The sequence below is a fragment of the Lissotriton vulgaris genome, chromosome 12, assembly GCF_964263255.1.
Source record: "Lissotriton vulgaris chromosome 12, aLisVul1.2, whole genome shotgun sequence".
NCBI classification, from domain to species: domain Eukaryota; kingdom Metazoa; phylum Chordata; class Amphibia; order Caudata; family Salamandridae; genus Lissotriton; species Lissotriton vulgaris.
In genome coordinates this window covers 122719640-122743485 of record NC_141700.1, presented here as the reverse complement: position 1 = coordinate 122743485, position 23846 = coordinate 122719640, and positions in this window count along the sequence as shown.

Below are 23846 nucleotides of genomic sequence, written 5' to 3'. Positions count from 1 at the left end.
GTCTGCTACATCAAGAACTGCTATGTACTGGCCAAGAAGCAGCACCTAGAAGTACTGACAGCTCATTCTACCAGAACCAAGGCTGCTACCTCTTCATTGGCTCCTAGAGTACCTGTCCTTGACATCTACCAGGACATGTTATGGGCATCATTGCCGACCTTCACACAGCATTACTGCCTTGAAAGCCAGGTCTGGCGGAAAGGCACTTTCCTTGCATTGCCTTGAAAGATTTTTGGTCTGAGCCCACTCCACAGGCCCTCCGCCTGGGTAGGTACTGCTTTGCTATCTATTCTAACATAAGGAATTTTGTGCTTAGAAGGATCCATCAGAAGTACAAGCTACTTACTTTTGATAACGCTCTTTCTATTGGACACTTTACATAACTGCAGATTCCTCAATGCTCTGCCACCGGTGCTGTTCTGTGGAGTGGCTTACTTATGAACATCTACAAAGTTCCCAAATTAGAATTCAGCCCACTTGCCCCTACAGTTGGTGATGCACAACATCTAAGGGCATGGAAAATAAAAAATAGGAAACTGATATCAGCACAAAGAGGAGGTGCTTATGTGTGGCTCCTCTCTATCTCTTCCAGGGTGGTATGGAGCCAACAATAAACCACCTGGCCATATTTCGGCAAGTGTGAATCAGGTTTTGACTTCATTCTTTTGCTGCCATTCTGCTGACAGACCAGAACTGAAAAGTGGATTTTTTCAGCGTTTTGATCCATTCTTTTCAGTAATTATTATTTGAGGTTTGATCATTCTACAGTTCGATCCTTCATTTGGAAATATGCGAAAACCCAATTTTTTATTTTAAGTGGAACGTTTTTTGTTTTATTTCCAAAAGACGAAGCAATATCCTAAACTCCAAAGTAACACTTTTTTTTGCTCCTAGTACATGCTCTCTTTTTGTCAGCACATACCAGAGTTTCAGGTGAGCCACCAATCGTCCATAGTAGATACAGTTTGCTGCTGTTGCACTGCTCCCACAATGCAGTATAGGGATTCCAACTCAATGTGTTAACCATCCTGTTTTAATACCTTGACATTTACAGAACATTTTAACATTTTCGGTTTTACATTTTCCTTTTTAATCATATAGATGTTATCAATATGCTACTATTATGTTTTCTTCTAAACAGTCAGTGACCCCCTGGGTAGGCCTAGTGGGCTTCAACTTAATGACTGCTGCCATTGTGTACTTTGTATTCTTTCGGCCCCTTTCTGAGTCACTAAAGTCCATACACCAGTCAGAAATTCAACTCCAGTACGTGCTAAGAAAAAAAATGCTTTAGTTCAAAATAGTGGTATGAATTAAATGCATAATCAAAAAGGCACCGATCTTCATAGTAGAATACGAATTCATAAGAGTGCTTCTCAACACAAAAACCATTTGCTGGTTCCTTATCTGACAATATCCCACCAAAATTGTATGATTGGTTGGCCATCTGACAGCCTTTTCGGAAATAGTAGAAAGTCTCTAATTTAAAGTCTGCAGTCCTTCCAGCATCATAATGTAGCTGCTTGGTTGTAAACTAACTAGAGTTCTCATCATTACTGCAGTTTGTCTTGATTTCAATGTCTTAGGTTTTTGCTAGTTTGGACCCTTACAGATCATTCAAGTTATAAGAACATATTCTGTTCGAATGTTATTTATCCAAGAAAGGACTCTGTAGAAATATTGCGGCATCTGTTGAATTGTAAAACATGTTTTCTAACAATTATGCTGTTCACATGTCTAGATGAACACAATTCTGGAGAACTGCTGAAGCAAGTAAAACATCCAGTTCTATTAAAAGAGCTAGAGATAGAGTGTAACAAAGACAAAAAGGGCGCATCTGAAGCCAACTTATCTGACGGCGCCATTGGAAGAACATGAAACAGAGAAGTATCTTGTAAAGCTCCCTCAGTGCGAGGCTTTGGAGTCTTCCCAGGCCCCCGAAATCCCAGGAGGGTTAGCAGACTCTACACTGGAGGATGGTGAGTCCAGATCACTCGCATGTTGTAACCTGCTCTTTGGCCATAATGTGCTGTTCTGATAGCGACTTCTAAGTGCAGATTCCTCACCTTTTGAATACTCCCCAGGAGCAACCTCTCATCTCATTCAGACAAATATGTGACGTTACAACGTGATCAAAATGATCGCGGAACGTTGCATAGCAGTTTTTACAATACAAGTCGTTATATCCACGATGTGAAGGCATTGCGATGCAACGCCAGTGTGGGAATAGATGTTTATCCATTTGGACAAGTTTTTTCTTAAAAACCATTGTTGTAGCTTAGACGATACCTGCCAAATCTACAGGCCTTAAACCCTGTGGGAAAAGTTCAAAACAAGTGTCTGTGACTGACCCATATGTGGTTTGGCTGTGGTGCCTGGCGTCAGACCACAATTCCAAGACCTTCAGTGACTGTGCCTTGATGCATTCCAAGATCATTCAAGACTGAGAAGTGAAACTTTTCGTGACAAAGCACCTCAAGACCATGTGCTGGGATAAGTTGATGTCACAGGCAGGGCCTGGTCCCACTCCCAAGGTCACTCCTGTGACAGGTCATCTTCATGATTGAAATCCTTGTTCAAAACCAAGAAGAAGCGCAAGAAATCCAAGCACAACTTGGTCGGCTACAGCCCCACTTGATTTCTAGAGAAGGCATGTGCCTTCTTGTTTCTGTCCCGAATTCACTCTATTTCAGAGTAGATTCTTATCCTTTCTCTTAGGTAACTGGAATTTCTAGGGACATTGGCAACTCTGCAGCAAACCAAGGACTTCGCCAAACCATGGTGCTTTTTTGGCACATGAATGGCTCACTGTGATTAACCTGTGGGCCCTAAGAAGCAGACAGAGTTGCCAACCAGGATTACGCGGATGTATCATCCCACTCTGCCAGTTGGGCCCTCTGTATCTGCTCATGGCTCTGGCTTGCCTTTAGTACCAGTTCCTTCCAATGCACCACAGCCTACGCAGGAACACAACCCCAGACTACGACGGCCAACCCATAGTAATGACTAACCCTGAGACGGCACAGACCCTACCTTGTCCGAGGCCTCAACCGCTTTACCTATGTTCTTATTGCAGCACAGTGCCTCTACCTGCCGGAAGGTCTCATGTCCTTCATGAGTCATTTGGCATTGACTCCGATAAATGGGGGCGATGATGCTGGGGATGATAGTACAATGCTTTACCCAGAGTATAACTCGTATGAGGATATCCCAGATGGCAGTGGTCTAGATACTTCCTCAGGCACTGGACTAGTTCTCTAGTTCTACCCCCCCTCCACCCACCACACACCGGGCCTGCAAAGAAAGAAAGTGTGTTCTTTGCTATGGTTATGCTTAGGGCAGCAGAAGGTTCTTGACCTTCAACTTCACTTTCAGGAAGTTAAAAGCCAATGTTCTGAAGGAGGTGCTGCTACCTGGACAGTCACGTTCTGAGCCCATTAAATGAGGCTATCACTGATACTCTACTAGGTACTTGAGCCAAACTCTGCTCAGGTCCACCTGTGCATCTCCATATCGCTAGACACCATTGCCCAGCTCCAGGCCATCCACCTTTCCTCACCCAGTACCTTACTCCTGAGAGCACTGTGGTGCAGTCTTCAGCCAGTAGAGTATACCCAGACTCATTTCCCACTACTCCAGTCCCCATGACAGGGAATTGAAAAGGATATCGGCCTATGATTAGCATTTTCTTCCTCTATAAGTTTGGCCCTTTGCTGAGTGAAAGCCAGCTGCATGTTAGACTGCTGCTCCTATGCTCTCTGGGATTCCATGGCCCATGTGATGTCCATGGTCCAGCAAGAAGCCTGGGACTTTGATTCAAAGACAATGCAAGATGGTTGTGATGCAGCCTTGTGCACCATTGCTGGAAATTGGACACCACTGATTCCTTTGGTAGGGCTGTTAGCACCGGTGTGGTCAATCACAGACAAGCCTGGATGCGGTTGACCTCCTTTTCAGGGGACATTAAGGCCAGTCTTATGGGCATGATGGTTTACAGCTTCTGACGTTTAGAGAATAAGCAAACTGGGCCCTGGAGCGGTGCACAGATAGCAGGGCGCCAGATTGGCTGACGGCAAACCGCCTGTCACTCTTGCAGCAGGAAATGCAGGGGCTTTTGGTTAAAGGAGCCTTAAAGAGGGTACTCGTGACACCAGCCAGTTGTGGTTATTTACACTACTTCCTTCAAAGTCTTCCTCTACCTCTACGGCTGTTCCTTGAAGGGAGGTTTGCCCCAGGCAGACATCAACCTCCTTAAGACTACGGCGAATCTCCTGACAACTTAGGTGTGCCGGAGTCACACCTTACTCCTTCGATGAAGCTCTTCTTCATCGGAGCCATTCGGAGCAAGGTGTAGTTTAGTGCCTATCCTCGGAGAGGAGAGTCAATGACATTTGAGCTATGATCCCAATGTTTAACCTTTGTCCTGCATCACAGCGAGTATGACTTTGAGCCTGCTGGGACTGAGATAACCTCCTTCTTCTCTTCCAGGGGATCCTCATCAATAGTCACAAGCATTAGAATATTCCCGCCCATGCGCGGGACCCCGGAAACACTATATTATATGTACCCCACATATATATAACCATATATATATAAATATATATATATATATATATAACATAAGCAATTGCAGCCTATTAAACACTAGAGTCAAAGCATGCAGTAAAGAATTTCCACCATACATGAAAAATATGCATTAGAAACAGGAGAAACAACAATAACATTTGTTTAGAAACTTTTTTAATGCTCTGAAAACAGTAGAAATTCTCAGAAATTACTGAAAGCATAGGAAGCACCCAGGCTGCATTGCAAACACACAGTCTAAAAAGGCTGAAAAGCTAACTTGTAGCTGCATAGCAATAAACTGACACCATGCCTTTAAGGCACTCCTGACCCCCAGCTACCCATCATGCCTCAGGGGGGACAGTTAGGTCAGTTGTTCTTTCCGGCTCCTTCTGGAAGGATCCTGGCAACACAGCTCCACTCTTTTGTGATTTCTGTCGGAAAATCTCTTCACTTTTCACAACTTTTGTTCCTTACTTTGACGTTTTTCATCTGTAGAAGTAAGAAGCTGTGTTTTTTTGACAGGTTTAGGCATTTTTAATACCTAAAATGCCATCTCTTTTTGACTCTTGCCCTTCTTGTGGTAAAAAGATGGCCAAAACAGACTCACACAAGGTCTGTATTCTTTGTTTACCTGAGGATCATGATCCCAATACCTGCTCTCTCTGCCAGACCCTGTCCAGTAGAACTTTAAAAGACAGGGCGAGAATTCGCTTGTATGGCCTGGCAGGTAAACCATCTAGAGGAAGGTCTCCGGTAAAGAAGGGCTCCAAGAGGCCTAGAACTACTTCTAGAGACAAGTCCTCGCGTCCTTCTACCTCAGCTTCGGGCTCGGCACTGAAAAAAGATCTTCAGGTGGGACTTTTATCGAAGAAAAGACCCTCGACAGCGGGCTCGCCGTCGAGAAAAAGTACGTCGTTGTTTTCGAAGATTCGAGATCCTCTTGCGTCGTCAACTCGGCGACGATCGGCATCGACGGACAAGACCCCTCCGCCGTCGTCAACCAGGTGACGATCGGCGTCGAGGACCGGAGACCCTCCGCCGTCGTCAACCCGGCGACGATCGGCGTCGAGGACCAGGGACCCTCCACCGTCGTCAACCCGGCGACGATCGGCGTCGAGGACCAGGGACTCTCCGCCGTCGTCAACCTGGCGACGATCGGCTTCGAGGAGTGTCTCCCCTCCGCAGTCTTCAACCTGTCGACGATCGGCGTTGAGGAAAAAAACCCCTCCGCCATCGTCATCTCAACGACGATCGGCGTTGAGGAGCAAAGACCATCCGCCGACGTCGGCAGGACTTTCGGCGTCGAGGGCAGGCTCACTTCTGTCATCGCAGTCCCATCAGCGATCAACGTCGAGAGCGAGAACCCCTCCGCCGTTGTCAACTCGGCGACGGTCGGCATCGACACAGGGTTCCCCGGCATCGTCTCGACGACGCCAGCGTTGAGGAAGAGAAGAACCCCTCCGCCGCCGTCTCGCAGACCTTTGACGTCGAGATTGGCCGCAGCACCGCCGTAGTCCAGACGATGCTCGACGTCGAGAGACAGACAGACTCCGTCGTTGGCTTATCAACGCCGTTCGACGTCGAGACAGCACTCCCCGGTTTCTCATCAACGCCGGTCGCCGTCGAGGCGGCGTTTGACGTCGAGCAGACGGCAAGAACCTAGAACGAGAGGCGCTAAAGGGCGCACTGCAGAATAGCCGCCTAAGGGTGAGGCTCCTGTAGCCTGGTGCACAATCCGGCATTTATCCTGCTTAACCGGTAACGGAGTCGGCTAAAATTGCCTACGAATGTGAACGATATCCTGTTCTGCCCTCGGTGAAAGTTTCAGGCGAAACGGACCGTGTGAACTGCCGCATCGGAGCCCTTGAGGAGTGTCCGGGACTGAAGCTGGAGGTCTGAGTGTGGCCGCTGCCGGGGACGGAGGCTACGCAAACACCGTGGCTGCACACGTGTGGCGCAGGCCGCACGCCCATTGCAGAAGGACGGAGGACGGGAGCGGCAATTAGGATTGGCACGCAGGTACACGACTTGTAAGAGGGAATTATTGCAGTGCTTGCCCCCTGTTACAAATTAGTGTGCACTCAAAAGCGGACGCATCTATTGCCTGAGGGGATCTGAGCTTGGAGGAGCGCGAGGCACCCGGCAGGCGCCATTGTGCTTGGCTGCGGTGGCGTACAACCATATGTGGAGTAAGACCTTTGAATATCGCCCCAAGATCCCGGTGAGACCGCGTATGAAGCTGGCTGGCTGTTGTTATTAATGAGGAGATTACCGGGAGTGGTCTTTCTAGTGGATGTGGCGCATAGTACGGACAAATGATCTCAAGCATAGTTTAACTCTATACGTGACTGGCCTGCATTCCACTCATTGGTGGTGATACACAAAAGGACTTTGCTGTGTGGAGCTGCATATGGGCGGCTTGGAAGAGTAAGCATCGGGCTGTCAGACCCGCATCGAAGGGTGGAGAAGAGTCTGTTGCGGGATTCGGTCACAGTGGGGCATTGCTGACGACTGAGGTGATAGAGTCCTGGCACGGATCCTATAATGTGTCATATTCCGGACTGACCACAATCTACACACAAACTGCAGCGACAGCTGACCTTGGAGAATTTACATACTGGTGGGGCCAAGACGACGGCAATAGAATTGCGCTACACGTGGGCTGCATCCCTTACCGCAACCGGTGCTGGTCCTGGCATTGAAACAACGTAAGTGGTGAGCTGCGACAAACTGCCCTCCCGCCATCAGAAGCACCGTAATAACAGTGAAAAGTCGGACATTAGCATTGGAACGAGTGGTGAACTAATTTCGAGGCACCTGTAAGTGCGCAAACATGGGACACCCGGATTCTCGCCAACCAAAACTTACACTTGACAATACGAAAAAAAGCTCGACCTCCAGTCAGGACAATGCACAGTCACAGAGAGCTGACCAGGCGACGGGTGGACCAGCCAACGCGGAAATGAACAACCAGCAGCTCCTGCATGAAATTAGTCAGGGATTTGCCACGTTGGTGGACAAGGTGGATAAAATGTCGTCCCGGATGGACGCCATAGTACACAAAATGGACCAACATGAAGAACGCATTGTGGAGATGGAACGGCGGATATCCGCTAATGATGACGTCACCGCGGGACATACAGCACAACTACAGCGAATGGGGAACCTATTGCAGGTCATAGCGGCGAAGAATGAGGATTTGGAGGCCCGCAGCAGATGCAATAATATAAGCATAACAGGGGTGCCGGAGTCCACAAATACTGGACGTATGGAAGAATATGTTGAAAGATGCTGTTGTCCGCGGTTGGGCCTAATGCTTTCTCCACTCAATTTATCGTGGAAAGGGCCCACCATTCTCTCGGTCCTGTGCCAAAGCCTGGAACTCCGACGAGACCGATCATTGCACGTCTACTAAATTATAGGGATCGCGATGTGGCACTGTGAGCGGCCCGTACTAAACAAACCCTAACCTATGATGGAGTATCCTTTTCCATATATCCGGACTTCTCTCCGATGGTCCAGGAAGAGAGACGCAAATTCCTAGAGGTGAAGAAAAAGCTTAGGACGGCGCAGATAGATTATGCTTTACTTTATCGGGCCAAGCTCAGAGTAACCCACCAAGGGAAGCAAAGATTCTTTACTAGCCCACAACAGGTGGAAGATTACCTGCGATCATTGAAGACGGCGCAGCGTTGACAGGCGGGTCGTGGTCCGGCGGAGCAGGCCCGATCACCGGAGAATGAAGAAGAATCCTAGGTACCATCTCTTGGACAGGGAGGTCCCCCCAGGGACTTGCTGCTACTGAATGAACGAGATTTGACTTTGTCGCCGTGGGCTGAGAGCAAGTGATGTCCAGTCAGCTTGCGGACTACGGATGTTCCGGCGGTAATGTAATCCAGGCCCCACTTCCCCTCCCTGACATAGCCCAGTGGTACCCCAGGTCGTGGGGCTCGGTGAGGGGGGGTGGTTGTGTAGCCAGCTAGATATGTTCCCCAACGGGTGTTCCCCCTTATTACGAACTATTGACTGGACGAAGACACTGTTGTGTGTGGGTATGCAGAGAGGGGGGAGGGTCCAGTATATTGGCGAGTTGGGGTTGCCTCAATGGGAGGGGGGAGGGGGGGGAGAAGAAGAGCTTGCTGTTTTGTATATTTCTGCAGATTTGTGTTCTATGTTTCTCAAGGAATGAGAGTGATTCGGGGATGTTGGGGGAGGAGGTGGGGGTTGGGGGGGCTCGCTCTGACATGGATTATTTATGTCAGTGGGTGGGGGGTGGGAAGGGATAATGCTGTTCTAAAGTTGTGCGATTGAAGGTGCAGGTACATATCTCCATACAGCTACGAGATGCTAGGAACGGGAATGTGATTGATTTTTGGATATTATTCAGGTCTAATGTGTCCGCTAACAATGATTAATGATGATGAAGCTGGAAAGATGTCAGTAATGTCCTGGAATGTGCGGGGACTAAATGATGCTAGAAAGTGCAGAAATATGTTAGCATATTTGGACAGGCACAAAGTGCATATAGCTATGTTACAAGAGACACATATGCACCCACGTTCCAACCACACGTTTGCAGCTAGATGGGCATTGGTTAGGAAGTTTTCCTCATATTCTTCATATGCCAGAGGAACAGCGATATTGATTAATAAAGCAGTCCACTTTCAGGCACTTGGGGATATTCTAGATCCTGATGGACGTTGTGTGGTGCTATGGGGCAGGCTTGGCACTGGCACGGTTACGATTGTGAATTCCTATGCTCCAAACGTAGATACACCTGAGTTTTTCACAACACTATGGGCAGGGTGATCAGCATAGGATCCATGCACATTATATGGAGTGGGGATTTTAATGTATCATTGAAGCCCGGTATGGACAGATCGGATGGATGCGTGCAATATAACAAGCAGGCCAGGGAGGTTTTGAGTGGAAGAGAAGAGAGTGGGCTGGTAGACAGTTGGCGTTTCGCTCACCCTATGCAGAAGGAAGGGACACATTTTACGACATACACTAATACATGGGCTCGCCTGGATTACTGTCTATTATCCCGAGGTTTGAGTGTTGATTTGGGGAAAGTTGTACTTCTAGCTAGAACATACTCAGATCACTGCCCGGTTTTGTACAGCTTGGTATACCTGGCTATGGTAGACCACATCCCCCATGGCGACTTCTACCCACAGCACTGCTTGATACGGTTTTTAAAACCAAGCTAGGTGAGGAGATTGAGGCTTTCTTTCCCAGGAACAAGGGCTCTGTGGACAGTGTAGAAAGGATATGGGAGGCATTTAAAGTCACGGTGCGAGGGTACTGTATATCTAAGAGTTTTGGGGTGTTGAGGGTCATTAAGGATACTATCAAGAAACTGGAACTAGAGTTGAGAGATTTGGAAGTACAGATGGCGCAAGGCGCTGCTGCAAGTATACATAAAGAGTTTAGAGAAAAGCTATCACAATATGAAGAGGAAGCGGCCAGGGAAGCCAAGTTTAGGGGGAAACATTGGACTGCAAGAAAGTATTGCGAAGGGGGGAGACCGGGCAAGGTGTTAGCAATGATCACGAGGAACCCACGATGTAACACGCACATTTTAGAGATTAATACTGAAGGTGGCGGGGTGTGTCAGGATACTAAAGGTATACAAGGCCTTTTTCTGGCACACTCTGGGCAACTATACACCTCACACCAAAAAGGAGAGGTGAGTTACGATGATTTTCTAGATGATCTAGCACTGTGTTGGTTGAGTGATCACCACAGAGCATTCCTTGGTGCTCCTCTGGAAGTGGATGAGATAAAGGATGCAATAATGTCGCTAAACAACGGTAAAGCGACAGGACTCAATGGCTTACCTGTTGAGTTCTATAAATGTTATATAGACATCATGGCGCCAGTATTGAAGGAAGTATTTGAGGAATCGTTAGAGATTGGTGTGTTGCCTGGTTCGATGCGTAAGGTGGTGAGTGTTGGACCCGGCCCTTTGGGCAGGTTCACCTGAGACTTTTTGCTTTTTCCTAGCCTGTTTCTGTGACCTGGTGTTTGTGATTTTAGGCCTCTGCGCACTTTTTCACTGTGGTACAGTGTAAAGTGCTTGAGCTCTCTGTGTATGTGTGGTGAGTGACCTGCCCTTCCATAGGAATGAATGGGGAATATGTATGCCCATGGTAGTTCCTGATGTGTGGGGAGTGCAGGGGCGAGTTTGATATGTGCAAACTCTTGAGATTGAATGCTTCGTAGTGGTATATGCGGCATGACTGTGTCTAGTCTAGAAGTGCCACTTTTAGAAGGTGGCATATATGTGTACGTTGTTTCTGGCGTGTGATTGGCTGGTGAGCCTGGCCCAGGAGTGCCTGGGCCTGCTTGTGGATTGACTGTCTGGTTTGAGGATGACAGGGGCTGCAGAGCCCCCAGGAGGTTGTCTGAGTCAGCCCGTGGATGAAAGGCAGCATCTGCTGCCAGGGAAGTGGGAGGAGATAGCACCTGATAGTGAAGGGCTGTGCCTGCCTGACCACAATGCTGGCTCCACCCCCCTGCTGGGCGACTGTCACCTCTGTCCCTGATACTGAGAGGAAGGAGGAGGCCAGGAACACCCCCAGAAGTTGCCGCTCGTGAACGGAGGCTGCCGCGGCGAAGATTGGAGCCGCAGCGCTCCCATTGGCTGGAGGAGCCGAGCCCCCTCACTGACGCCGCAATGGGATTGGCCCGCGTGCCGCAGCGTCTTAGTTGGTGCCGCGCTGTGGTTGGCTGGCGGACGGAGCGTCATCGGAAGCCTGTCCCGGGAGCCATACTGCCATTGGCTGACTCCCGGGTGTGCAGAGAGGCTCACCCCAAACGCCGCGACAGGATTGGTTCCCGTCATCGGGACCTCTGAAGTGCCGTACGATCACCGCCGGGACCGGGGAAGATTGACCTGACCTCGCCGAGGGATCCCGCAAGAAAGATCTTTGCCCCCTGGCCTGAGTCCCTGCGCTGTAGCGCTGAGTCAGCTCCCCGCTGCTCCCCGATGACCAGAGAGCGGGCGGAGGGCTGCCAGGACCGGCCGGGGCAGAGAGGAAGCAGAGAGTGCTGGCGCGTAGGCGCTGAAATTGTCAGCAGTGCCGATCGGCCCTGAAATGACCCCGGGACACGTGGTGAGGCACGCGTTCAACGCTTGATGCTAATAGAAGTGGGGGTTGATTCTCTTGGATAAATCGTCTACTGGCATTGTTTTTACTGCTCGTTTTTAGAGCCCCTTAGACAGAAATCAGTGACCTTATTTTTAAAGCCTGATTTAAGTGACTGGAGACAATCTTTGCTACACGAACTTCCTGATAATACCGGTGCAGATGAACCAGGGAGGTTCATGGGGGCATATGTGTGCCAGAGCCTGTGTGGCTCCTACCTTTTGGCGCAGTACTGCTCAAGGGCTGGTGAGAGCCCATGCCATAGAATTATTGTTATCCCAGCTGCCCAGCAATTAGTGGGCAGCTGCACCATTTAGGCCCTGACATTGAGACACAGGGCGTCTTAGCCCCAACAAGGCCAGTTGGCCTAGGTACTGCCACAGGTGGTGGCTTATGTAAGTTTTGCGCAATTGTATGGTTATTGCACCTCTGAATGTGTTTTCTTGCATCATGTGTTATTCCTGCACCTCTGAATGTTTTTAGGCATCATGTGATTTTTACGCTATTGTATTGTTCTGGCACCTCTGAATGTTTTAGGCATCATGTGTCTTCTTGCGCTGCACCTCTGAATGTATTTTATTAAATCATGTGCTTTGTTCTGAACACCGCTGAATGTGTAGGTTTATGCATCATGTGTTTCCCTTGTCTTACACCTCTGAATGTTTTTAGGCATCATGTGTTTCCCTTTACTACACCGCTGAATGTGATTTCATGCATCATGTGTAATGTGTTGTGCTTATACCCCTAAATGCTGCGTGAAACTTAGGTGGTTGTTCTTTTAGTACAGGTGGTCCTAGTGAGGTCCTGGTACCTGTTCCCAGTAGTTACTGGATGTATTTTATAACTGTTATCTTGTGCTATACTTATTCTAAGTTCTAAAAGTGCTATTTCTGATTCTGACAGTGGCCCATGTGGCCCTGTCCTGTACATAATCCCTTGTGAATATTGCCTGTGCCGGTTGGCACCATGTATTTTGTGTGATACTATCTGATGTGTTTTTTACAATACAAAAGTTATTTTATAATAACCTTGTGTGGAGTTCCTTTTTTGGTGTGCCTAGTATGATGTTGCTGTTGTGTGCTGGCGCAAATGCTTTACACATTGCCTCCGAGTTTAGCCTTACTGCTCGTGCCAAGCTACCAGGGGGTGAGCAGGGGTTATCTTGGCGTGTGACTCCCTTGCCCTGACTAGAATGGTGGTTTCTACCTAGCTTTGGCGTCAGCCTTAGCCAACCAGAAATATCCAGTTCTAACAGTGATAACGTCACTTCTGAAGCCCGGCAAAGACCCTGCGGAGTGTGACTCCTATCGACCACTCTCGCTCATTAATTGTGATGCCAAAATTCTTGCTAAGGTTCTCGTGACTCGGCTGACCCTCATTACGCAGAAAATTGTGTTGCCGGATCAAGCCGGGTTTGTCCCTGGTTGGTCCACTAGTCACAATTTGCGTACTCTCTTCTCTCTGGTTCATACTATAACTCCAGATCTCCCGGTGGCTGCGATATTTCTTGACGCTACCAAAGCGTTTGACTCAGTTGAATGGAACTTTCTCTTAGCCATATTGCACAGAATGGGTTTCCCCAAACTGTTTGTAGTGTGGATTAAATTGCTTAATACTAGGCCTGTTGCAAGGATTGTTGTTAATGGAGGACTGTCTACTCAGATGCCCATCACAAGAGGCACCAGACAGGGATGCCCTCTGTCCCTATTGCTCTTTGCCATCGCGATTGAGCCGTTGGCATGTCGCATTCGACAACTACATATGGCGAGTGCCTTTAAATGTTTTCAACGGCAAATTGGAGTGTCGCTATATGCGGATGATATAACCCTATATGTCGTGGACCCTCAAACTAATCTTAATCCTATACTTCGCGAATTTCTGGTGTTTGGACGCTTATCAGGTATACAAATAAATTGGAAAAAGTCGCAGTTCTTTAGTTCTTTCCACTCACACCGGCGGTTGCGCGATTTCCGCTGGATTACCCGCTGGAGTGGTGTGGGTCAGACCTTCGATACCTTGGTATCATGGTGTCTACGGATAGGGAAGAGACGATTAGATTAAATTATGGCACTGCTATTACTAAATTGGCCGATAACGTTACCCGTTGGATGGCGCTGCCACTGTTTATGGCGGGCAGAGTGTCCCTAATCAAAATGGTGATATTGCCACGTTTCTTATTTCTCTTTTAAAATATCCCTTATTTTCCGGGTGCATATTTTTTAAAAAGACAAATATCAGAACTCCTTCGATTGTTTTGGGGCGGCAGACAGCCGCGGTTGAAATGGTCCATCATTACACAACCTTATGGCAAGGGTGGATTTGATGTCCCAGACTTTGAGATATATTATATGAGTGCACAAGCGCAATATGCGTTTCATTGGATTAATCCAACACCTTTTATGCCGCAGTTAGCGGTTGAGGATTGGATAGCTCGACCCTTTCCTCTCAATGGTTTGATTCACGGCTCCATTGAAATTCTGGAGACCCCGTACACCACGGTGACTTGCACAATAGATGCCTGGAGAAGGATAGCGAGGGTCTTAAACACCAACCTGCTCTACTCTCCACGTATGCCACTCGCCTATCATCCTCGGATGGTTATCCTACAGGAAACAGGCTTCCAATTAATTTGCAGGCGCCTTCAGATTAATACATGGGGAGACCTGTTTTTGAATGGGCAGTTTCGCACACAGGAACAGATGTTCCAGAATGTGCATCCCACACCGTTAGAGGTTTTTTATTATGTTAGATTACGTCAAGCATTGAAAGAAGTGTTGCTGCACTACCCTGTTGAGCCGGACATAGTGCTACCACTACATACTATGTTGACGACGTCAGATGTTTGTCATCTGGTATCCAGACTGTACAATGATATTAGAATGCAACGCACAGGCGAGGAGAGTGCTGCTTCCCGGTCATGGAGTGCGGATACAGGAAGTGAGATTTCTGAAGTGGAGCTACTGTTGTGGCATTACTGCCAATATATCATCTAGCTGTGGACTCAAAATTATTCATTTTAAATTTCTGCAAAGGTTCTATTACACACCAGCCAGGAAGTTACGGTTCTGACTTACAGACAATGATAAATGTGAAAGATGTCATGCAGAGGGAGCGGGGTTTCTCCACTTGGCATGGGAGTGTCCAGGGGTATACAAGTATTAGACTCAGGTACATGATGCACTGCAAATCATGCTGGAAGGGGAACTTGATAGGGACCCACTCATCATGCTCCTGGGATACACGCTGCGAACACCCAAGCCCACCAGAAAGTTTCTTGATATCGCTCTGCTGCTTGCGAAACGTAGAATTGCATGTCGATGGGGGGAAGGGAGAGCTCCAAAATTTAAGGATTGGCTAAATGATATTATTTACTGCCAAGATCAGAATGCGGTCTATGCCGAATTACAACCTATTTGAAGCAGGCCCAAAGATATTTAGGGTCCGTTACAGATATATCTGTCAGAACGTGCAAATAGACAAGAGACTGCAGAGCTTGATGGCGACAATGGTGAGACATGTGTGCAGTGCTGATTGTTTTTTTTACTTTCTTAGCCCGATGGGAAGCACGTTGATGTCTGCGGGAGTATTTTTTGTGACGTGCGCTGCGGGAACATTGAAGTTGTTAGTGGGTACTCTGCCCTGATGATCATATGATACTCTCTGCACGCTTCTACATGGGCCATCACTGAACTTTCACGACATACCCTGAATGATTAACCTCAAACCCACTTACTGCTTCCATATTACATTGTAGGACATGTATTATTACGGACTAACATATGTCGTTTCTTTAAACTGATTGTCATCTCTGAGAATGTACCAATTTCTCTGTTTTTTTTGTGTTTGCAGGATGTGAGAATGTACTGTTCATGTTTCTTAAAGCACAAATGCAATAAATAAAGTATTAAAAAAAAATTTTTAAACCTAGAACGACGTATGGAGTGCGTACAGGTTCGACGTCAAGAGCACGCTCGCCGTCGAGACAGGCCTCGGTGAGGTCTAGGGATGGATCGGTGGTCCTGGTGATGGAGTCAGCCTCGCGCCATTCGTCCTCTCATTCTTCCAGGAGGGCTTCTTCAAAGTCTGCCTCTCCGGAAACTGCTACCCATGCCCGCGAGTCTCCTTCAAGACAAAAGGAGGCCCCAACTGCTGTTCAGTTGTCCCCAAGATGGCGGCTGCCCTTAAGCCACTGGCAGGACACTGGGGCAACAAGACGCATGCAGGAGTATGCCAGTTCGGTTCATAGATCACCTCTCCAGAGACTGGAGGACGAAGTGGACAGAGGGAGTTCTCCCAGGCGCAGTCACGCGAGATCTCCTGAGAGAAGGCACGTTAGATTGCGTTCTCCAAGACGTGAAGACCGCGCAGTCAGATCGCGGAATGCAGTGCACTTCGGCGGAGTAGAAGAACACAATCTGCTTCCTCGACTTCCTCTATCCGATCCTCCAGGAGAGATTACTCCCCCACTCTATCGGACAGCTCGATTTCCAGGGTCTCGCCCATTGATGACATTATTACATACCATGACGTTCTGCAGAGAGGAGCGCAGAAGCTCAATATAGAGATGTCTGTCCCACAAGTCACGACAACAGTGATTTTAGAGACTCTCCATCAGAAGACTGCATCTCTGCCATTGCTTCCATTGGTTCCGGGGATCCTTGACCCGGTCATGGACACTTCCTTAACTCCAGCATCCATCAAAGCAGTGCCGGCTCGACTCTTAAAGAAGTATAAGCCGGCTCCTCAGATCCGGTCTTTGTCAGGACGGATCCTCCTGCAGACTCAGTCATAGTGGCAGCAGCGAAAAAGACACATGCTGTGTCAGCTACCTCTTCTATTCCTCCGGACAAAGAGAGCAGATCTCAGGACTGGTGGGGTTGCAGGGCCTGCACTTCTGCTGCTGCATCCCTTAAGGTCTCCAGCACGGCTGCGTTGCTTGGCCGTTATGACAGAGCTCTCTGGGACTCTTTGGAGCGTTTTAAAACCAAGCCCCCAAAGGAAGACCAAAAGGATTTTGACGAAATAGTCACGGAGGGTTCTTTGGTGGCTAACCAAATGATAAGCACAGCGGCGGATGGTGCGGTGCTATCAGCGCACTCTTACGCGCATGGAGTATGCACCAGGAGGTCGTCCTGGTTAAGATTGACAGGTCTAAAACCAGATGCTCAACAGAGGATCTTGAACCTTCCGTTCTCTGGCTCTTCTCTCTTCGGCACACGCGCAGATGAAGAGATGACGAGGATGAAAACCGAGTTGGACACTGTCAAAGCGGTCGGGTTGGAAAAGAAGGAATTTAAGCGCCGCTACAAATCCAGCCAAAGCAAGGGGCCTCAAGAGAGGGTTCAAACCCCTCAGTGGTCCTAGAACAAGAACCAGGGGAAAATCCAGTTTCGAGGAGGAAAGTCCAACAGAGGTAGAGGTGGTCACCAACAGCAGTCCTCTACCATGACGAGAGGAGGAAAGTTATGAACAGTGTCTTCCTCTGCCACCGTTGCCCACTCCAGTGGGAGGAAGTGCTTCACAACATCTGGCAGAGTGGGTCAGCATCACAGGAGATCGCTGGGTGCTGAATATACTACGCAATGGATACGCGCTACGTTTCCGTGTGCGTCCAGAGGACATTCCGCCGAAGAAGTCTCACCTCATCAGTCACAGCTGCTTCGAAAAGAGGTGAAAACTCTTCTTCAGAAGAAAGCGATAGAAGAGGTTCCGCCCTCTCAAAGAGGAATGTAAATGTGTTGGCATTTATATAGCGCACTGCTACCCGTAGGCGTCCTGGCGCTTCGACCGCTGCGAAACCCTTCCTGGCTTCCCTGAGAGATGGTCTCTTAATGGGTATCTCCAGGGTGCGACCAGGCATCCCCGGCGGTCTGGGGGGCCGTTAGTGAAGATGAGGCAAGCTAATGCCCAGAGTTGCCGAGTGTGACCGCTGATCAGAGTGGGCACCGAGGCGAGAGAATTATCGAGTCCGCTGACCCTGGTCCAGAAACCTGCCGCGCCGGGAATCGAACCCTGGTCCCGGGCCGTCCTCTGCTCTCGGGTCTGCCGCCTCTAACCAGTGAGCCACACTACTTCACTTGAGGAAGAGGAGTTTACTCCAGATATTTTCTTGTCCTCACAAAAGATCAGGAGGACAAGTTTCGACCAATCCTGGACCTTTGACTTCTGAACAAGTGCATAGTCAAAGAGAAGTTTCGCATGTTGGCCCTTCACAAATATGTCCACATCTACAAGTAGGGGATTGGATGTGTTTGGTGGACCTCCAAGATGCGTACTTCCACATTTCCATTGCAAGACGTCATCGCAAGTACCTACGGTTTGTGGTCGGCCACAAGCATTATCAATACAAGGTCCTGCCATTTGGGCTGAAGTCAGCACTGAGAGTCTTCACCAAATGCATGGCGGTGGTGGCAGCCTTTCTTCACAAAAAAGGCTTTGTCTATCCATACCTAGACGACTGGCTGCTGAAAGGTCCATCCCCACAGCAAGTGAGACGCGACTTTCAGACCAGTCTGCGACGGCTGCACGACCTCGGCCTTCACGTCAACAGGGAGAAATCAGTGCAGCATCCCACTCAGAGCATCCACTACCTTGGCTCCGTTCTGGACACAAGCGTGGGAAGAGCGTATCCTTCGGAAGAGAGACTGTCCTCAATGCGACAGAGATGCAGACTTCTGCTCCAAGTGCGGAATCCTACAGTCCGGCAGGTAGCTTCCCTGCTGGGATCCATGGCGTCCTGCATTTTTCTCATTCCCAACGGCAGGCTGACGATGCGTCCTTTGCAACAAAATCTGGAGGACCAGTGGGATCAATCAACAGGTCGCTGGGAATATCGAATATCTCTCTCCCAGGCAGCGAGATCCTCCCTGTCATGGTGGACTCAGCAGCGGAATCTGATGGTGGGAGTTCCTTTTCACCAGCCACTTCCTGTGCAGTCGGTGGTGACAGCCGTGTCTATGCAAGGCTGGGGGACACACATGGGGTGCCTACAGATACAAGGAAGGTGGTCGACAAGGGAGCAGTCCTACCACATCAATATGCTGGAGCTACGAGCGGTCCATCTGGTTCTGAAAGCTTTCCTGCCTGCAATCGAGTCCGATTCAGTCCTGGTCCAGACCGACAACACGACGACCATGTTCTACCTGAACAAACAGGGTGGAACTCGGTCGCGTCCCCTCTCCCTGGAGTCACAGGCGATCTGGCACTGGCTTCTCGCCTGGAAACTCTCGGTGGTGGCAATGCACTTTCCAGGAGAGCTAAATGCGAGGCAGACGCACTCAGCAGGCACTGCAAAGATCAGCCAGACTGGTTGCTACACGACGAGGTGGTTGCAGACCTTTTCCATTGTTGGGGTCGTCCGGAAATAGACTTATTCGCAGACGACGAAAACACAAAATGGCACGCCTTCGCATCCAGATTCCATAGTCCAGGGACAAGAGGGAATGTGCTTTTGATGGACTGGTCAGGGACATTTACCTATGCCTTTCCACCTCTGCCCCTGATCCCGAAGGTGGTGTCCAAGCTAATCAGGTCCAGTATGACCATGATCCTGATAGCTCCAGACTGGCCCCGGCAGTGGTGGTACCCGGACCTTCTTCATCTGTCGGTCCTTCCGCACAGGAGGTTACCCTGCAGGCCGGACCTGCTGACCAAGGTGGGCGGGAGGATTCTCCATCCCAACCTTCCCTCACTGAACTTAACAGCATGGCTCCTGAGGTCCTACTATACGGGCATTTGAATCTTCCTCCTGATTGTGTGCATCTTTTGAAAGAAGCAAAAAAGCCCTCCACAAGAACGTCATACGCGTTTAAGTGGAAGAGGTTTTTTCTTTGGTGTAGAGGACATCACCTTGATCCTACTAAGGGGCAAGAAGATGGTATTCTCCCTTACCTTCTGTACTTAGCACGATCTGGTCTTAAGTATGTTTCCATCAGAGTGCATTTATCGGCCATTACAGCGTACAAGAAGTTGCCTACTCAGCCATCCTTTTTCCAGATGCAGGTGGTCAATGACTTCTTACAGGGGTTGAAAAAAGTGTACCCCCCTGTTCGAAACCCTTCTCCTCCGTGGGAGTTGAACCTGGTGTTGTCGAAGCTGATGGGCCCACCGTTTGAGCCAATCCTAGAGCTTCCTTACAGCATTTGTCCTGGAAGGCCGCTTTTCTGGTAGCCATTACAGCAGCGCGCAGAGTAAGTGAGATCCAGGCACTGTGTACCAATGAGCCTTACACTGTTTTCCATCATAACAGAGTAGTTTTAAGGGCGCATCCTTCTTTTCTTCCTAAGGTGGTTCTGATTTCCATATCAACCAGTCTATTTCTTTGCCATCTTTCTTCCCTAAACCAGCGTCCCCGGCGGAGCAGGCTCTTCATTCCTTAGACCTTAAGAGGTTGCTTAAGTTCTACCTTGACAGTACCAAAGGGATAAGGACGACAGATCAGTTAAGGCACCATGAGAACAGGTTTCCCTGCCACTAGATCCATTTCGAGATGGATTGTTTCTTGTATCTCCTTAGCTTACCAGTTGACGAAAAGGCCCTTACCTCTGCCTCCTAAAGCACATTCCACCAGGGGGAAAGCAGCCACAGTGGCTTTCTTACATGACATTCCTATGTCAGAAATTTGCAAAGCTGCGACCTGGAAATCAGTTCACACCTTTACGAGGCACTACTGCCTAGAATCTGATTCCAGAGCTGATGCTCAAGTAGGCCAAGCCTCCTTGAGGAATCTGTTTAGATAGTTTGTTTGCTCTATCCTAGCTTGGTTTTTACTGAGCTTACTTATCACGTTTTTCTGTATTCTCCTTTGCCCGCAGGGAGATGAGGTGAGGCTCGCTATTCTATTCTAATGCTTATGACTATTGATGAGGATCCCCTGGAAGAGAAGGATTAGTTACTTACCTGTAATCCTAGTTCTCTTCCAGGGGTATCCTCATCAAAGTCATAAACAACCCTCCCGCCTCCCCGGGCAAAGGACTATTTTAATTTGGAGATATTGTTTACTTCTTTGTTTCCATGGTTGTTTCAGTCTCCGCAAAGAACAACTGACCTAACTGTCACCCCTGAGGCATGATGGGTAGCTGGGGGTCAGGAGTGCCTTAAAGGCACAGTGTCAGTTTATTGCTATGCAGCTACAGGTTAGCTTTTCAGTCTTTTTAGACTGTATGTTTGCAATGCAGCCTGGGAGCTTCCCATGCTTTCAGTGATTTTTGAGAATTTCTACTGTTTTCTGAGCATTAAAACAGTTTCTAAACAAATTTTGTTGTTGTTTCTCCTGTTTCTAATGCATATTTTTCATGTATGTGGAAATTCTTTACTGCATGCTTCAGCTCTAGTGTTTATTAGGCTGCAATTTCTTATGTTATATACATATATACTTGTACATATATATATATATATATATATATATATATATATATATATATATATATATATATATATATATATATATATATATATATATATATATATATATATATGGTTATATATATGTGGGGAATTAATGTAGTAGCGTCATTCCATTCGGGAATGACGTCCTCAAATGCACACAACGTTGAGAAGTTTCCTTTATGCTTTATGCTTTCAAAATAAAGTTTTATTGAAACATTCAATTTCGTTGATTGTAATCCTTAGTTTTTCACAAAGTTCAGAAGTCAAAATTATACTTGGCCCAATGCATTTCGGGCATTATGCCCTTCGTCAGGGGCATTGATTTTCTGTCAAGGAAAATAAACACAACTGTCATATATTCGTGGCCATATACACACAACTATCATAAATTCATAACTCTATTCACACAATCATATCTGTGCATTGTTTAGTACAAGGACCTTATACAAAGGTACAAAAAACTTCATGGCATGTGCTATTCCATGCCTTATAGTAAATTCATGAAATTAATAAAAATTTATAAAATTAAACAACCTGTAAACATTTGCTATCAGTGTTGTTTGACTTCTACTCTTTAGAAAGCACCATGGTTCAGCATTGAGTAAACAAAAAATGGGTTGGCCTTAAGTAAACGAGACTTGTACCTTCTGAAACTGCCGAAGGTTTGAAGAGTAATTAATATGGTCAGCTTGGTACATGTAAACCCACGAAATTTAACCTGAAACGAATAAATGATCGTCGTGCTCTTAATTTACTGCAGCTTAATTACATGCTGTATTAAAGATAGTCAATATCGTGGCCGCGACCGTACCTGAAGTGTAAATGTGTCTGCATCAGGTCGAAAAAGGTTAACGGTGTCATCAGGGTTCAAAGACCGCTTTCTGAAAAAAAGAACCCAGTCGATTCAGTGCCTGTGTCAGATCATGTGAGCTCGAAATAATCGTGACGGCATTGTCAAATGGTTGCGTCGTGAAAATTAGTGCACTCACCTAGTTCGTAAAATATCATCAGCGGTTAAGTGAAGTCACCAGGTCACAAGTTCGAAAAAGTGATACGCGGTGTTTTCGCCAGTGCCGGATGTTATCACTCCCGCCCCGGAAGTGATACGCGTGGATTGCGAATGAAAATAAAAAACGGAGTAGCGTGTAGTTTCTTGCCGTAGAAACAAAAAAAGGGGCAATCTGCCGAATCATCAGTAGGAAAGTCAAAACAACCTCGAATACGTTCGAAATAAAATGCGATCCTAATCGTAAAAATAAATAAACAAATAAGCGGATCACATAATATAGTGTTTCCGAGGTCCCGCGCATGGGCGGGAATATTCTAATGCTTATGACTTTGATGAGGATACCCTTGGAAGAGAACTAGGATTACAGGTAAGTAACTAATCCATCTTGCTGATCAAGCACACCAAATGGGATATGAGGGATCTGAAGTCCCTGTAGGCTCAGAACCAGGGGGACTTATCAGATTTTGTCTAGATTTTGGAGGAGAATGCAAAAAAACGTGAGTGATGGCAGCGAAACCGTAATTGTATTGACAAGAGACCTCTCTTCTTTGCCTACCCAGATCTCACAGTGTTGTCTGATGTATCACTTCTGTGTTGGGGAGGCCAACTCAAAGAGGTGGAGATTAGAGGCATCTGCTCTCCAGGGAAGGACCAGTTCCATATCCTCTTTCTGGAGCTGAAAGCCAAGCTCTTGCTGTGTAAAGCCTTCCTACCCTCCATCAAAGGGAAGCCACTGCCTGTGCTTACAGACCAAACCACTGCCATGTGGTACTACGACAAGCAGAGCTATGAGGGCTCATGGTACCTGTGAAAGGAGGCTTTGCATTGCTAGATATGGCTAGTTCACCAAGGGATTTTTCTGTCTGGAGACACACCACTTGGCAGTTTCCTTAAAAATCAGAGTGAATTAAATAAGACATTAAGTTTTGCAGATCATGATTGGCCATTACATCTGAGCTGCCCCTTTATTATTTTCTGCAAGTGGGGAGAGATCAGGCTCAATGTTTTCGCCACTGTAGATAATGCATTTCAGCACGTTTGCATGTTGGAGTTTCTTTCCCGGAGACAAACTCCATGTAAGGTGGATCTCAGGGCACTGCTGATACCTCTCCTGGCCTGAGGTCTGAAGAAGGTCAGGATAGACTGGACCTAAGTCATCCTAGTGTCTGTTGATTGGGTATAGAAAGAATGGTACCCCAAGTTCCTGGGCTTGAGCATTTGCCCCTCTACTAGGCGACCTCTTCAGGAGCATCTCCTGTTGTAGCCACAGAGCAGGGTTCTCTACGCTTTGTAATCTACGCGTCCATGTTTTGAAATTGAGCAGTGGCAGTTGACTTCTTTGAACCTTCATGCTGAAGTCATGAACGTCCTCTTGGCAGCCAGGCATCCCTCATCTAAAGCTGTATGCCCCTGGCTTTGGGATATGTTTGTGGTCTTGTGCGTTACAAAACAGATAGTTCTGTTGTATGTGCTGTCCCTTTACAAAGTCAAAGCCTTGCTTTGCACACTGATAAAGGGGACCTGTTAGCTATTTCAGCCTTCTTACAGGAGCCGGCCAGCCATCATTATTTGAATATCTCATTGTAATGCATTTCCTTAAAAGGTCACAACATATGTTTAACCCTTTTGTGATTGTTGTGCTCAATGGGTTTTATGTTTGGTTCTCACATTCCTCGTATATGCTCCTTTTGAGCATAAACACAGTTGCCCTATTATGCTCCTTATCATTA